The sequence below is a fragment of the Coregonus lavaretus genome (assembly GCF_964263955.1).
Source record: "Coregonus lavaretus genome assembly, chromosome: 7".
NCBI classification, from domain to species: Eukaryota; Metazoa; Chordata; class Actinopteri; order Salmoniformes; family Salmonidae; genus Coregonus; species Coregonus lavaretus.
The window spans coordinates 28,246,169-28,260,030 of record NC_139994.1 but is presented as its reverse complement, the minus strand read 5'-3'; positions in this window follow the sequence as shown (position 1 = coordinate 28,260,030).

The window sequence follows — 13,862 nt, the reverse complement described above, 5'->3', positions numbered from 1 at the left end:
CCCAGTACAGTTGAAACTGGGATTAATCCGTGAAGAGCACACTTCCCCAGCGTACCAGTGGCCAATGAAGGTGAGCATTTGCTCACTGAAGTCGGTTACGACGCCGAACTGCAGTCAGGTCAGGACCCTGGTGAGGATGATGAACACGCAGTTGAGCTTTCCCTGAGACGGTTTCTGACAGTTTGTGGAGAAATTCTTTGGTTGTGCAAATCCAGTTTCATCAGCTGTCCGGGTGGCTGGTCTCAGACGACCCCGCAGGTGAAAAAGCCGGATGTGAAGGTCCTGGGCTGGCGTGGTTACACGTGGTCTGCGGTTGTGAGGCAGGTTGGACGTACTGCCAAATTCTCTAAAACAACATTGGAGGCGGCTTATGGATGAGAAACAAACATTAAATTCTCTGGCAACAGCTCTGGTGGACATTCCTGCAGTCAGCATGTCAATTGCATGCACCCTCAAAACTTGAGACATCTGTGGCATTGTGTTGTGTGACAAAACTGCACATTTTAGAATGGCCTTTTATTGTCCCCAGCACAAGGTGCACCTGTGTAATGATCATGCTGTTTAATCAGCTTCTTGATATGCCACATTTGTCAGGTGGATGGATTATCTTGGCAAAGGAGAAATACTCACTAAACAGGGATGTAAACAAATTTGTGCAAAACATTTGAAAGAAAAAAGCTTTTTGTGCGTGGAACATTTCTGGGATCTTTAATTTCAACTCATGAGACATGGGACCAACACTTTACATGTTGCGTTTATATTTTTGTTCAGTGTAATTTCCTCAATCACAGAGAAGTTCTGTCAAATAAATCAAACATTTTCACAATTCAAATATTTGTTTGCACAAAAGCAACATTAAATGTATTTGCTATCCCAACTAGCTGACACACAACATTCTCTGTCTGTGTTGAGTTAGTGAGAGTATAAAAGAGTCGGTACTACGGCGACACACACAATGAAGGATAATTAGCCATCTTTGTGATCTTGTTCTTCGGGGCCTGGCCTCCATCTCTTCTCAAGACGTTGACCTCAGCCCTCGCCCCAGGGCCAGGCAACAAACCCTCCCAGCGGGTGGCTTAAAGCGCCCTGTCAATCAACCTTTGTGGGAAGCAATCCCCCCGGTGAGCTGCTCTGTATACGATTGGCTGAAAGGCAGATTGGCAAATGTAGAGCAGGGAGAGATCACCTGATGATATTCGCTCCAATGAGAGGTGACAGTGAGAGGAAAGAAGAGATATGTTTATGCAGGGGCGCAACTTTCACTGGGGACGGGGGGGACGGGGGACGGGGGGGGGGGGGCAGTTGTTTGTATGGAAATGTTTTGTAGCCTTTGTTTTGTCCCGTTTCAGAAGTAAATGAATTTGGCAAGCTTTCGCTAGGTGATGTACCGTTAGAGAGAGAGCTGGTCAAAAGTTGTCTTACATTAGCTATTATTTTTGCCTCAATCAAACTAGACCTGAATCAAACGATGAAACCATTGGCCAAACGATTGAAGATTGATATTCTGATGTTTTTTCAGTGCAACGTGAGTTGTATTAGTCAGTATGGCAATGGAACTTTATTGATCTGTCAGTTTCCCTAGCTAATTCCCTACTTTTCACACTAACACAGTCAGTAATAAACAGCTGTAACATTACAGGCTTCACTGTCATGGTGCACAGTAGAGGTCTGCGCGGGATCGATTTCTTCATCCCGCTCTCGCCCGCACCCACTGGCTTTCTGTCCGACTCCCACCCGCTACCGCAAGAACTGGTCCCAAACCCAACCGTAGTCCCGCACTGTTTATTTAGGCGTATGCGACGCAGCTCACTTGCCAGCCATGGTCCCAGCAATTTTGCGCCCTATAGACAATATCAAATAACTTAAGAAATAGGTTAAATTACCAGAGATTCTCACATGGCCCTTACATTGTATTACTGGGCTATATCAGCCAATATGCTAGATGTAGTTTGAAGAGAGCAGAGTTGGAGAGACTTGCACTTTCTCTTGAGCTATTTTTATAGCCTACTTTTTAGGAGTGGGAAGATTCCAGGGAAGCCAGGGAAGACCAGTCTATGGAGCTCAGGTGAATTTTGCAGTAAATTCAGTGAATGATACAAAGTCCCATCTTGAATTGATGGGTAGACCTACAGTAGCTACATGACAGCACTTAAGCTTAAAGCTACAGTCTGGGATCTGGGAATTATAATAATATTTTCAATTATTGAACCATTATATTCTTGGATAATATAATGTATACCAAGGTAATTCGTCATGCCTCATTTTAGGCGGATCAGATGGTGACAGGCGTCTCAGAAGGGTCAGGCAGACAGGGAAGACCAGTCTGTAACAGAGGTGAAGTGAATTTCTGAATATACAACACTTTATTTTCTCTGTCCAGCAAACACTGGACAAACCAGATGCTATTTTAAGGCAGTCTGACAAACCTCCAAAGTTGATTCCAAACTGTATCAAGGGTTGATAGTGGCTTTTCCCGATGACACAAAACATGTCAAACAAAAATGTGAGGAAGACCTGGGAGACGCTATTGATGATGATGAATGGATACAGATATGTTAGAATGCCCAGTCATGTTCATATAATCTCAGACATAAATTACTGCAGTTTAAGACCATCCATAGAACGTGCCAGCAGGGGCGGTGTGTTCATTAGGGCGATATGGGCGACGCACTGCCAAACGGGAAAAGGAAGGGATTTTTTTTCTAATCAATTATATCACGGCAACAGTAGTTCAGTGTTCTAATCTAGACGTCTGATCTGCCACTAAATGTCCAATCAGGCTAAAGTCGTGCTTCAAATGGCCCCCCCCCCTTTTGGGGCGATTTCAGTCAGGTTGAAAATCGCCCAGAAGTCTCTCATAGACTCCCATGTAAAATCTATTTTTTTCAAATATCAGAGCTTTCAATACAATCTCTATGGGTTTCTGAGGGCTTGCACTTACGCGCTTTCGTCATACGTAACATAACCATGAACGTAACTAAGAAAAGAGCGGGTAGCAGCGTCAATCAATTCACGTACTACTATCAACATGGCTAGCGTTCAGTGCAACTCGATTGTCTCTTTGAAATAAGTTACTTTTTGTCGGCGAACAAATCAAGATAAATTGGCAACGAAACAATTAGGACCTCCCAGACCAAATTTAATAATTCAACAGGTTTCTACTAAAGGCGGAAAGTCCTACACCCGAGGATTTTCCAAAAATTGGTACGAACGAAAAACCTGGCTAGCAGGCTGCGATGTAGCTAATGCAGTCTTCTGCTACCCCCTGCTTACTCTTTCACCCTGAAGGCGGCACGGCAGACAGCACCGCTTGGACAGCGACTGGTGTGTAACGGACATGCACCATCTTTCAGGAAAGATTAAGAAACATGAGCTGTCAAAGACCCACATGGATAGCTGTTTGAGATTGTCTGCTTTTGGGAGAGTGAACATTGCCACTCAACTGGATGAGGGATACAGGCTAGCTGTCCGCCGCCACAACGATGAGGTTAGTGTTGATAATCACAAGTTTACTGGAGAACTGAGACCAAGTAGAGACTTTGGACAGGGTGGATATGGTATAATAAAGGCAGTTTATTCAGAGGTAAAGATATCTGGAATCGCGTGCACGGACCCATTTTATGCAATAAATGAAGTAGGTTGAATCTAGTAGTTCTGATCTTCTGATTGGTCCTGATGAGTTGGGCGAGGTCCCCTCCAGGCTAGTGTCACTGTTGCATTGGCTCTGAGTCGGGTTCTCTGTCTTCAAATGTTCAGCCTAAGAGAGGGGATTTTTGTGTGTGTGTGTGTGTGTGTGTGTTTAACAGTGATGATGTGTGTGTGTGTGTGTGTGTGTGTGTGTGTGTGTGTGTGTGTGTGTGTTAACAGTGATGATGTGTGTGTGTGTGTGTTTGTGTGTGTGTGTGTGTGTGTCCTCAGAGCAAGAACTCGTGAGTTGGAAGAACTGAGAGGCCTATGGCGTGGGTGTTGTCCTTGGCCACCTGCTGACAAGGCTGACAAGATAGGACCCTTTTGTCCATTGTTATTGGATAGGAACAGAACTTATAACCAGCTCCTGACCTAAATAGATCTTAGCACAACATTTTACTCAACATATCATATTCCATATTCACTATAACAAATATATTTACTACGACATTAGCAAGAACCGCCACATCCTCAGCCGGCTAATCCAGTGTGTGAAGTTTTGCGGAGTGTTTGAGTTAGCTTTGCGAGGCAAAGATGAAACTGAGGGCTCCACCAACCCTGGTAAGCCAACACTTTTGAGATCAGTCAATAAATGCTTCTGGTATTGACTTATATGCTGCCCCTGTCTTCATGTTGTTGCTGGACATATCTTTTTTAAAATGTGTGTAGGTCACCTAAATCATCAGAAAAATTGCCCCCCCTGAGAATTTTTTCAGGAGCCGCCACTGCGTGCCAGTGAAACTGAATATCATGCACTCAGAAATTGTATTATTCTGCTAGAGGTGTAAAACACAAAAGGGGACATATTTGCATATGTTATGGTCTTGTGAAGGCTGGCTGAACGCTGGCAAAGAGTATGTTATTTTATCTCAGCATGTCTACAGATTCTCCCTTTTCCCTGTTTTTGTTTGCTTGTAAATGTTGATACTGGAGACTGTTATCAGAAGAAACTGTGTAACCTAGAATTTATAGTGGCTAATAAATGCTGTCACGATCATCGGAGGAAGTGGACCAATGCGCAGCGTGATAAGTGAACATACTTATTTATTAATTCACCACACGAACAAAACAACAAACGAAACGAAACGTGAAGTCCTTGGTTACAGACACAAACCTTACGGAACAAGATCCCACAACACACTGTGGAAAACAGGCTGCCTAAGTATGGTTCCCAATCAGAGACAACAAGCAACAGCTGATTCACGTTGCCTCTGATTGAGAACCACACCGGCCAACATAGAACCAAATGAACTAGATAATAAACCTAGCACACAAAACACATAGAAACAACACACCCTGGCTCAACATAACAGAGTCCCAGAGCCAGGGCGTGACAAATGCATTGCCATTAATTGGAAAGATGGTTATCCTCCCACAGTGTATGGAAGAAATGTCAAGTTATGTATAGTATCACTATATAAAAATAAAAAAAGATTAAGGGTATACTGTGCAACTTTCATAAGGTCTGGATGCCTTATATGGAATACTGTATTTAGGCAATCCCTAGCTGCTGGGCTGCTCAGTCCTGGCCCTGGGGGTCTGCTGTACTGTTGTCACTCTGGCCTTGGCCTAACTCACCTGAAACCAATAATGTTTCACTAAGATCCTAAAGCTGAGTGGGATGTGTTGGGTTGGGGCGCTGCAGGGCTGTGGATCCCTAGGGACAGGACGGGGTGATCCAGCTATATTGTGTGCAAGTAAAAATACGCTCTACAGGACTATTAGGCCTATGACATGAATTATATGGAGGGTGTACTGTTTTTGTGCGTTAATGTGTAGGTTTATGTGTGTTTTCATTCAATTTGTTTTCCAAACCTTTCCCTTGAGACATAAAAAAAAGATGGGAAGGAAGTTGTGTTGGTGAGAGAGGTCAGTTATTGACTAGACTGGTGGAGGTCGGGTGTGTAGGCGGCTCGGGTTGGCTGGGCGGTCTTTGTAAGAGTTGTTAATTTGTTAGGCTATTGGTTAAAGGTGCAACACAATATTGATTATTGAATTATCATGGATCTAGTTAAATCACTTAAACATATTTAATCATCTCTTACCTAGCTTGATGACTGTGGGTATTTTTGCTGACTTTCTGTTGTTCTAAATAGAGACGGCTAGAAGGGCCATGTTAGATTGTGTAGAAATGCAGGAAATGAGCTTTAGATGCCCCCAAAAATGGGAGGATCTCCAGACCCCCTGCCAAGTTATGTCCCCCTCTGCAAATAGCACTGCTGGGTGATTTAAAATGTCATAGTCAATCAATCAATGATATAATAATACTCTTAGCAACAACAACAAAACATTTTACATTTACAATATGTAGAATCTATGAGAATAGAAAGGTTCATAACTTTTGTGAAACATCACAGCACAGTTGAAAAATATTTGGCAAATAGAATGTATATAGGATGTATAAACTGGAAGTAGAAGCCTAAGTGTTGTTGTCCATTAGTTTACTCCAATTAGGGGAGGGATGGTACGGTTAGGCGAAAATAATGAAGGAAAATATATTCTTTACAAATATATACAGCACGTCAAAAGATGACACACCTACTCATTCCAGGGTTTTCTTTATTTTTTCAATTTTCTACATAGTAGAATAATAGTGAAGACATCAAAATTATGAAATAACACATATGGAATCATGTAGTAACCAAAAAAATGCCTTGATGACAGCCTTGCACACTCATGGAATTCTCTCAACCAGCTTCATGAGGTAGTGACCTGGAATGGATTTCATTTAACAGGTGTGCCTTGTTAAAAGTTAATTTGTTGAATTTCTTTCCTTCTTAATGTGTTTGAGCCAATCAGTTGTGTTGTGACAAGGTAGGGGGGTATACAAAAGATAGCCCTATTTGGTAAAATACCAAGTCCATATTATGGCAAGAACAGCTCAAATAAACAAAGAGAAACAACAGTCCATCATTACTTTAAGACATGAAGGTCAGTCAATCCGGAAAATTTCAAGAACTTTTAAAGTTTCTTCAAGTGCAGTCGCAAAAACCATCTAGCGCTATGATGAAACTGGTTCTCATGTGGACCGTCACAGGAAAGGAAAACCTAGAGTTACCTCTGCTGCAGAGGATAAGTTAATTAGAGTTACCAGCCTCAGAAATTGCAGCCCAAATAAATGCTTCACAGAGTTCAAGTCACTGACACATCTCAACATCAACTGTTCAGTGGAGACTGCGTGAATCAGGCATTCATGGTCAAATTGCTGCAAAGAAACCACTACTAAAGGACACCAATAATAAGAAGAGACTTGCTTGGGCCAAGAAACACGAGCAATGGACATTAGACCGGTGGAAATCTGTCCTTTGGTGTGATGAGTCCACATTTTTCTGCAAAGGGGACAGGACGACTGCACCGTATTGAGGGGAGGATGGATGGGGCCATGTATCGCGAGAGAGATCTTGGCCAACAACCTCCTTCCCTCAGTAAGAGCATTGAAGATGGGTTGTGACTGGGTCTTCCAGCATGACAACGACCCGAAACACACAGCCAGGGCAACTAAGGAGTGGCTCCGTAAGAAGCATCTCAAGGTCCTGGAGTGGCCTAGCCAGTCTCCAGACCTGAACCCAATAGAAAATCTTTGGAGGGAGCTGAAAGTCTGTATTGCCCAGCGACAGCCCCGAAACCTGAAGGATCTGGAGAAGGTCTGTATGGAGGAGTGGGCCAAAATCCCTGCTGCAGTGTGTGCAAACCTGGTCAAGACCTACAGGAAATGTATGATCTCTGTAATTGCAAACAAAGGTTTCTGTACCAAATATTAGGTTCTGCTTTTCTGATGTATCAAATACTTATGTCATGCAATAAAATGCAAATTAATTACTTAAAAATCATACAATGTGATTTTCTGGATTTTTGTTTTAGATTCCGTCTCTCACAGTTGAAGTGTACCTATGATAAAAAATTACAGACCTCTACATGCTTTGTAAGTAGGAAAACCTGCAAAATCGGCAGTGTATCAAATACTTGTTCTCCCCACTGTATATATATATATATATATATACAGTGAGGGAAAAAAGTATTTGATCCCCTGCTGATTTTGTACGTTTTCCCACTGACAAAGACATGATCAGTCTATAATTTTAATGGTAGGTTTATTTGAACAGTGAGAGACAGAATAACAACAAAAAAATCCAGAAAAACGCATGTCAAAAATGTTATAAATTGACTTGCATTTTAATGAGGGAAATAAGTATTTGACCCCTCTGCAAAACATGACTTAGTAGTGGGGGAAAAAAGTATTTAGTCAGCCACCAATTGAGAGAGGCCTGTAATTTTCATCATAGGTACACGTCAACTATTACAGACAAATTGAGAGAAAAAAATCCAGAAAATCACATTGTAGGATTTTTTATGAATTTATTTGCAAATTATGGTGGAAAATAAGTATTTGGTCACCTACAAACAAGCAAGATTTCTGGCTCTCACAGACCTGTAACTTCTTCTTTAAGAGGCTCCTCTGTCCTCCACTCGTTACCTGTATTAATGGCACCTGTTTGAACTTATCAGTATAAAAGACACCTGTCCACAACCTCAAACTCCAAACTCCACTATGGCCAAGACCAAAGAGCTGTCAAAGGACACCAGAAACAAAATTGTAGACCTGCACCAGGCTGGGAAGACTGAATCTGCAATAGGTAAGCAGCTTGGTTTGAAGAAATCAACTGTGGGAGCAATTATTAGGAAATGGAAGACATACAAGACCACTGATAATCTCCCTCGATCTGGGGCTCCACGCAAGATCTCACCCCGTGGGGTCAAAATGATCACAAGAACGGTGAGCAAAAATCCCAGAACCACACGGGGGGACCTAGTGAATGACCTGCAGAGAGCTGGGACCAAAGTAACAAAGCCTACCATCAGTAACACACTACGCCGCCAGGGACTCAAATCCTGCAGTGCCAGACGTGTCCCCCTGCTTAAGCCAGTACATGTCCAGGCCCGTCTGAAGTTTGCTAGAGTGCATTTGGATGATCCAGAAGAGGATTGGGAGAATGTCATATGGTCAGATGAAACCAAAATATAACTTTTTGGTAAAAACTCAACTCGTCGTGTTTGGAGGACAAAGAATGCTGAGTTGTATCCATAGAACACCATACCTACTGTGAAGCATGGGGGTGGAAACATCATGCTTTGGGGCTGTTTTTCTGCAAATGGACCAGGACGACTGATCCGTGTAAAGGAAAGAATGAATGGGGCCATGTATCGTGAGATTTTGAGTGAAAACCTCCTTCCATCAGCAAGGGCATTGAAGATGAAACGTGGCTGGGTCTTTCAGCATGACAAAGATCCCAAACACACCGCCCGGGCAACGAAGGAGTGGCTTCGTAAGAAGCATTTCAAAGTCCTGGAGTGGCCAAAACATCACTGCTCTAGAGGAGATCTGCATGGAGGAATGGGCCAAAATACCAGCAACAGTGTGTGAAAACCTTGTGAAGACTTACAGAAAACGTTTGACCTGTGTCATTGCCAACAAAGGGTATATAACAAAGTATTGAGAAACTTTTGTTATTGACCAAATACTTATTTTCCACCATAATTTGCAAATAAATTCATTAGAAATCCTACAATGTGATTTTCTGGATTTTTTTTCCTCATTTTGTCTGTCATAGTTGACGTGTACCTATGATGAAAATTACAGGCCTCTCTCATCTTTTTAAGTGGGAGAACTTGCACAATTGGTGGCTGACTCTTTTCCCCACTGTACTTGTTGGCAATCACAGAGGTCAGACGTTTCTTGTAGTTGGCCACCAGGTTTGCAAACATCTCAGGAGGGATTTTGTCCCACTCCTCTTTGCAGATCTTCTCCAAGTCATTAACATTTCGAGCCTGACGTTTGGCAACTCAAACCTTCAGCTCCCTCCACAGATTTTCTATGGGATTAAGGTCTGGAGACTGGCTAGGCCACTCCAGGACCTTAATGTGCTTCTTCTTGAGCCACTCCTTTGTTGCCTTGGCTGTGTGTTTTGGGTCATTGTCATGCTGGAATACCCATCCATGACCCATTTTCAATGCCCTGGCTGAGGGAAAGAGGTTCTCACCCAAGATTTGACGGTACATGGCCCCGTCCATCGTCCCTTTGATGTGGTGAAGTTGTCCTGTCCCCTTAGTAGAAAAACACCCCCAAAGCATAATGTTTTCACCTCCATGTTTGACGGTGGGGATGGTGTTCTTGGGGTCATAGGCAGCATTCCTCCTCCTCCAAACACGTTGAGTTGATTCCAAAGATCTCGATTTTGGTCTCATCTGACCACAACACTTTCACCCAGTTCTCCTCTGAATCATTCAGATGTTCATTGGCAAACTTCAGACGGGCCTGTATATGTGCTTTCTTGAGCAGGGGGACCTTGCGGGCGCTGCAGGATTTCAGTCCTTCACAGCGTAGTGTGTTACCAATTGTTTTCTTGGTGACTATGGTCCCAGCTGCCTTGAGATCATTGACAAGATCCTCCCGTGTAGTTCTGGGCTGATTCCTCACCGTTCTCATGATCATTGCAACTCCACGAGGTGAGATCTTGCATGGAGCCCCAGGCCAAGTAAGATTGACAGTTCTTTTGTGTTTCTTTCATTTGCGAATAATCGCACCAACTGTTGTCACCTTCTCACCAAGCTGCTTGCCGATGGTATTGTAGCCCATTCCAGCCTTGTGTAGGTCTACAATCTTGTCCCTGACATCCTTGGAGAGCTCTTTGGTCTTGGCCATGGTGCAGAGTTTGGAATCTGATTGATTGATTGCTTCTGTGGACCGGTGTCTTTTATACAGGTAACAAGCTGAGATTAGGAGCACTCCCTTTAAGAGTGTGCTCCTAATCTCAGCTCGTTACCTGTATAAAAGACACATGGGAGTCAGAAATCTTTCTGATTGAGAGGGGGTCAAATACTTATTTCCCTCATTATAATGCAAATCAATTTATAACATTTTTGACATGCTTTTTTCTGGATTTTTTTGTTGTTATTCTGTCTCTCACTGTTCAAATAAACCTACCAATAAAATTATAGACTGATCATTTCTTTGACAGTGGGCAACGTTCAAAATCAGCAGGGGATCAAATACTTTTTTCCCTCACTGTATATATATATATATATATATAAACACGGGGGATTGGAAGTGATGCAGACAATTACATTGATGGAAGTTACATCTATCTGCAATATTAAGCTGATCTACCCCCTTAAAAGGAAAACAAAAACAAAAACCACGAGCAATGGACATTAGACCGGTGGAAATCTGTCCTTTCGTCCAAATTTGACATTTTTGGTTCCAACAGCCCTTTCTTTGTGAGACGTAGATGAGCGGATGTTCTCCGCATGTGTGGTTCCCACCGTGAAGCATGGAGGAGGTGGTGTGATGGTGCTTTGCTGGTGACACTGTCTGTGATTTATTTAGAATTCAAGGCACACTTAACCAGCATGGCTACCACAGCATTCTGCAGCGATATGCCATCCCATCTGGTTTGCGCTTAGTGGGACTATCATTTGTTTTTCAACAGGACAATGACCCAAAACACACCTCCAGGCTGTGTAAGGGCTATTTGACCAAGAAGGAAAGTGATGGAGTGCTGCATCAGATGACCTGGCCTCCACAATCACCCGACCTCAACCCAATTGAGATGGTTTGGGATGAGTTGAACAGTTGAGTGAAGGAAAAGCATCCAACAAGGGATCAGCATGTAGGAACTCCTTCAAGACTGTTGGAAAAGCATTCCAGTTGAAGCTGGATGAGAGAATGCCAAGAGTGTGCAAAGCTGTCATCAATGCAAACGGTGGCTACTTTGAAGAATCTAAAATAAAAAAATGTTTCGATTTGTTTAACACTTTTTGGGTTACTACATGATTCCATATGTGTTATTTCATAGTTTTGATGTCTTCACTATAATTCTACAATGTAGAAAATACCAAAAATAAAGAAAAACCCTTGAATGAGTAGGTGTGTCCAAACTTTTGACTTGTACTGTATATACGAAAGTATGTGGAAACCCCTTAAATTAGTGGATTCAGCTATTTCAGCCACACCCGTTCTGACAGGTGTATAAAATCGGTCACACGGCCATGCAATCTCCATAGACAAACATTGGCAGTAGAATGGCCTTACTGAAGAGCTCAGTGACTTTCAACGTGGCACCGTCATAGGATGCCACCTTCCCAAGTCAGTTTCTCAAATGTCTGCCCTGCTAGAGCTGCCCCGGTCGACTGTTAGTGCTGTTATTGTGATGTGGAAACATCTAGAAGCAACAACGGCTCAGCCGCAAAGTGGTAGGCCACACAAGCTCACAGAACAGGACCGCCGAGGGCTGAAGCGCGTAGCGCGTAGAAATCGTCTGTCCTTGGTTGCAACACTCACTACCGAGTTCCAAACTGCCTCTGGAAGCAACGTCAGCACAATAACTGTTCGTCGGGAGCGTCATGAAATGGGTTTCCAAGGCCGAGCAGCCACACACAAGCTTAAGATCACCATACGCAATGCCAAGTGTCGGCTTGTGGAAACTCGTTCTCTGGAGTGTTGCTTAACCATCTGGCAGTCCGACGGACGAATCTGGGTATGGCGGGTGCCAGGAGAACGCTACCTGCCCAAATGCATAGTGCCAACTGTAAAGTTTGGTGGAGGAGGAATAATGCTCTATTTTCATGGTTCAGGCTAGGCCCCTTAGTTCGAGTGAAGGGAAATCTTAACGCTACAGCATAGAATGACATTCTACAGATGATTCTGCGCTTCCAACTTTGTGGCAACAGTTTGGGGAAGGCCCTTTCCAGTTTCAGCATTACAATGCCCCGGGGCACAAAGCAAGGTCCATATAGAAATTGTTTGTCGAGATCGGTGTTGAAGAACTTAACTGGCCTGCACTGAGCCCTGACCTCAACCCCATCAAACACCTTTGGGATGAATTGGAACGCCGACTGCGGGCCAGGCCTAATTACCCAACATCAGTGCCCGACCTCACTAATACTCGTGGCTGAATGGAAGCAAGTCCCAGCAGCTATGTTCCAACATCTAGTGGAAAGCCTTCCCAGAAGAGTGGAGGCTGTTATAGCAGCAAAGGGGGGACCAACTCCATATTAATGCCCATGATCTTGGAATGAGATGTTCGACGAGCAGGTGTCCACATACTTTTGGTCTTGTGGTGTATTTCCTATCGTATCGGTCTCCCGTGGACATTACTGGTTAAACACAACCATAATACACGAATTTAACTAATCTCAAAGCAGAACCTTAATTGACCAGCAGAGGGGGGCAGTCTCCAATTTAAGGCCATGGGAAAATGCTAGGTCAGTTACTGCATCTATTAGTGCAGCTTACTTCTCCGTTATGAACGTTTGGTTGGTCGTGATGTTCACAGCCTTCAACAACAAGAGCTAGTTGGCCGTGATATTTACTAGCTTTCAAGTATGAGACCTATTTTAGTTATGGATGGGTTTGACAATGTCACAATCTAGGGGGTGGAATCTGAATGGAGGAGGATGTTCAATGACACCCAAGACAGATTGTATGGTGTTATTCTAAGGGATTTAAACAAACCTGTTAGAAACACACAATTCCTACTGCATGAGCATTTCTATTACAATAGCTAAATTCCGTGTTCAAGGACACTTGGCATTGGCGGTCAAGAGTCATTTGCTAGATGGCATTTTGTGAGCTGTTCAGGAGAAAAGTGTAAACATTGTCATTGTTGAACTTGGAGAATGTCTCCTACACTACAGGTTCCTAGACAACACATTCATAAAAGTTACATCTGCACAGACCTCAACAAGAGGACACAGAGTTGTTGTTATCCAAGCTGTGAAACTAGCAAACACCTTAGAATACAATTTTGAATGAAAGGTTTATATTGAGTACCAGTCAAATGTGTAGACACACCTACTCATTCAGGGGTTTTTATTTTTACATTGTAGAATAATAGTGAAAACATCAGAACTATGAAATAACACATACGGAATCATGTAGTAACCAAAAAAGTGTTAAACAAATCAAAATATATTTTATATATTTGAGATTCTTCAAATAGCCACCCTTTGCACAATCTTGGCATTCTCTCAACCAGCTTCACCTGGAATGCTTTTCCAAATGTCTTGGAGTTCCCACATATGCTGAGCACTTGTTGCCTGCTTTTCCTTCACTCTGCCGTCCGACTCATCCCAAACCATCTCAACTGGGTTGAGGTCGGGGGATTGTGGAGGCCAGG